This window comes from Sinocyclocheilus rhinocerous, unplaced genomic scaffold (assembly GCF_001515625.1).
Source record: "Sinocyclocheilus rhinocerous isolate Xijiao unplaced genomic scaffold, SAMN03320098_v1.1 scaffold548, whole genome shotgun sequence".
Classification (NCBI taxonomy): domain Eukaryota; kingdom Metazoa; phylum Chordata; class Actinopteri; order Cypriniformes; family Cyprinidae; genus Sinocyclocheilus; species Sinocyclocheilus rhinocerous.
In genome coordinates this window covers 868449-872592 of record NW_015664702.1, presented here as the reverse complement: position 1 = coordinate 872592, position 4144 = coordinate 868449, and the positions used below count along the sequence as shown (strand labels likewise).

Here is a 4144-nt window from a genome sequence, read left to right as displayed (position 1 = left end):
ATTAATTAATAATTTAATACATAAAAAACTCTATTAGCTAAAAACAATTTAGCAATTAAAAATCCAGTAATTCCTAAAGATTGGAAAACTCATAGAAATTCAGTGGCCATTGTGTTATTTTACTATCATTAATATATTATTATAGTTTTTGTTAATATTTTAAATTGATTTTATTTTTATATTTTCTATATATTTCTATATTTTTTAAATAAATAATTGTTTTCATCTTTCATTTTATTAAAAGTCTTAGTAATTTTGTTGTGTTTTTAATCATTCAAATAATTCACTTTTTTACGTGTATATTTTATGTGCGTTTTAGTTTTTAGTTTTAATTTATTTATTTTTAGTTATTTTAGTACCTCAACTTGTACTAAACAAAAAATAGAAATGTTGTCTTGGAAACTAGCTGAAATTTTATTTATTTATTAAAAAAAAATTATAAACAGTTTTTATATGTGTATATTTTATTGTATTTCAATTATTTCAAGTAATATTTGTGTTTCCTTTTTTATGGTTTTAGTTAATGATAATAACCTCAGTCATACGGTGTCTGGTGTCTATTCTCTTTTTGCATCAAATTCTGGTGAATTTAAGATTGTGGTTTCACATCTAAACATCCATAACCAATTCTTCTCTTATATCCGATTTCTTTAATCATTGGCTACACTTAACATGCAGCCGTATAATGCGATCAGAGCTGTACTGTGATTAAGCTGGAGCTCATGTAAACAGAATACCATGATTGTTAATGTCTTTATGCTCATAATGAGCACAGTAATCATAATCACAGTGAGATATGTGTACTGTGGTTTTAATCACGCTATTGGTGTTTTAATCGTATTTCTTACACAAGTGCTGCAGATGGATGGTGTGTTGCTCATGGAGGGAGTTGCATTATGAGCGATTTATGTAGCTGTTTATTTTAGAAATGTCATCCCTCGTATTACCTATTACTGTAATCTGTCATAGGATTTCATAGCAGCCTGTTTTATGAGCCGCACTGGATGACAAAGGCGCCAGACAAGAGAACTTGGACCAAACATCATTCACATTTGTTTTAAGCATAAATTTATGCATTTTTCAGAAAACAAAACATAATATAATTTTGCTTCTCAAGTGAAAGGAGTAGTTCACCCAAAAATGAAAATTTACTGAAAATGTAGTCACCATCAGGACATCCAAGATGTTGATGAGTTTGTTTCTTCATCAGATTTGGAGAAATGTAGCATTCCATCACTTGCTCACCAATGGATCCTCTGCAGTGAATGGGTGCCGTCAGAATGAGAGTCCAAACAGCTGATACAAACATCACCATAATCCACAAGTAATCCACACCACTCCAGTCCATCAGTTAACATCTTGTGAAGAGAAAAGATGTGTGTAAGAAACAAATCCATCATTAAGACGTTTTAACGTCAAACAGTTGCTTCCAGCTAAAATGTAATTCCATAATCCATAATAACACTTCTTCCAATGAAAAAGTCTTTGTGTCTCCTGTTGTCTCTCACATCAAAATCCACACACATATATGTTTTGACCGTTTTGGGTTGTTTTCAAATCTGCAGATTTCTCTCCTGATTCAGACAAGATGAATAAAGCATTATTATGGATTATGGGCTTGTATTTTAGCTGGAAGCAACGGTTTGAAGTTAAAATCATAATCATAGATTTGTTTCTTACAAACACGTTGTTTTGTACTTCACAAGAGATTAATTGATGTACCTGGAGTGATGTGGATTACTTGTGGGTTATTGTGATTTTTATCAGCTGTTTGGACTCTCATTCTGACGGCACCCATTCACTGTGAGCAAGTGATGGAATGCTACATTTCTCCAAATCCGATGAAGAAACAAACTCATCCTAATCTTGGATGACCTGAGGATGAGAAAATTTTCAACAAATGTCCATTGTGGGGTGAACTGTTCCTTTCAAAGTGAATTCAAATTGAAAAATGCATGTTCTGATAAAGTATACACCTTGAATACAATGCAAATTGCTGGATACCAGCATCTGCCAAATGCGTAAATTCAAATGTATTTGCATTCACTTTTTATGATGAATATCATTTGCGTTTTTCTGCGTGTGATTCACAATAATTTCTTAAAAGCTGTAAATGGAAAACTCCACTTTTGTAGGGATGAATAAACGTCACCGTCTAACCTTCAGAGCCAAAAGTACTGACGTTCCCTGAACAAACAAACGTCTTTGTTGATTTGATTTTTATTGTCATCACTCTCAGTTTGGAGGACGGTAAAAGCTCAAACGCTGACTCACGCTTGAATGTTTTGCGTTAATTAATACGATTGAAGGCAAATTAGTTTATGCTTCTTTTCATATCCCTCCGTTTTGCAAATTAACGCATCACAGCGGAACACTTGGAGACCAGAAAATCAATGAATACATATTTAAAAATCCATTTTCAGCCTTAACACATTCGCGTTTATTCTATCCCTGTTCCACCCGGCGGCCAAATCAATGATGTTTTAGCATCCTGAAGCAGCTGCTGCTGTCCTGCCTGCTGGAATAGATTGTGTTTCTTCCCTTCCTGCTGGATGTGCTATCACCTTCTTTGCTTTTCATGCGTTTTTTGGGAACAGAAGTTCATACGTTTCAAAAACCAGCATCTGACCTCTGTAAGGTTCTGGAGGATTCCACCAGCCCAAAAATCATTGCTTAGAATTCTAAATTTAGGATTTGTGTTGCATATAACATTTTTGGATTACACAGTTTTAACATGATCTAATAAACTTAATGTGATTCATTTTTGTCAGTCATACATAAATGAAACTGGTCAGATTTTTTAGTTGCACTAACAAGCTGAATGTGTTTTAAATGCACAATAAACAGTTTTATATATTCATCTTCAATAAATCCAATTTATTTTGATCTTATGTATTTTTAACTAATTAAATACTATGCCACAATTTTTGTTTCATTTATGTATGATTGACATATACAGTATGTATCACCTTAAGTGATAAGTCTGTTATTTTAAAGGCTGTGTAATGCAGTGTTATTTTTTTTAGTATATTAACCTTTAATAGTTTTAGTTTGGATAATGTGTGATTTCATCCACACACACACACACACACACACACATATATATATATATATATATATATATATATATATTATACATTACACAGTGTAATCCAAAATGGGTAGAAATTCTATATGCAATTCATATACATACATTTAAATTTAGAGTGTAAGAAGTAAAGCTACAAATGTTTTTCATTTGAAGTCGTCACATTAAACTGGAATAAAGATAAAGTATTTTAACAATGAAAAATTGCACACCTCTAAGGAGTTAGATCGAAATTACATCAGCTTTAAGGATCAGCTCTTTCTTGTCTCTTGTAATATTTCTTCTCATAATCAAGGCCATCTCACCGTATCTCGATGGTAGTGAGGTGCTGATGGAGGAAAAAGAGGTAGAGAGATTGAAAGAGACCTATAGAGAAGACCTTCAGACGTCTCCTCGCTGCAGGTTCTCTTCAGTCTTTCTGTGTAAAATCTCAGTATTTTTGTGGCCCAGGGTGCCGTCGCATCTCTGAAAACACGACAAAGTGTACTCCTTAATAATGATGATAGCTGGAGCACGGAGAGGACATTTGCTGGGAATCTCAGCGTGAAGCCACTGGTCCTCTGACAGATCCAGTGGGACTCGATGTCCAAAGCAATTTGGCCCTTGATGAGTGAGTCAGAGAAACCTCCTCCTGTTGTGGAAATGGACCGATCAGGGGGCGACGCAATGACTTTTATAAACGTGATATCCAATTATGGATCAGCAGTACATTTTGATCGGGTGTTAGGAATTAAATTGTGTTGGATTGGACACTTACAGACTCGTACTAGAATTTGTGCCTTTGACTGGAAGAAAAACTCATTCAGGAGAGCAGCACGAGTCGTCTTCAGCAGATCAGACATTTACTGGTGTGGAAAGAGTAAGGTGGTCCTAAATAATTATTATATTGATATATTTTGAACATGGTTCTACCCAGGGTTATTACAGTAAAACTAAAACTATTATATATATAAATATATATATATATATATATTGCTTTATATCGGCCACCCTGCTCTCCCTCTATAGGACTAATTGTGAATTTACAGCTTAAAAAATAATTGACTTTATATTTTA

The 4144-nt window shown here is 33.6% G+C and overlaps 1 protein-coding gene across 1 annotated transcript in view; it reads left to right on the top strand.

Moving 5' to 3' along the window:
- Positions 1–4144, top strand: part of gpc5a (glypican 5a) — a 176320-nt gene that overhangs the window by 94234 nt on the left and 77942 nt on the right. The window lies entirely within an intron of this gene.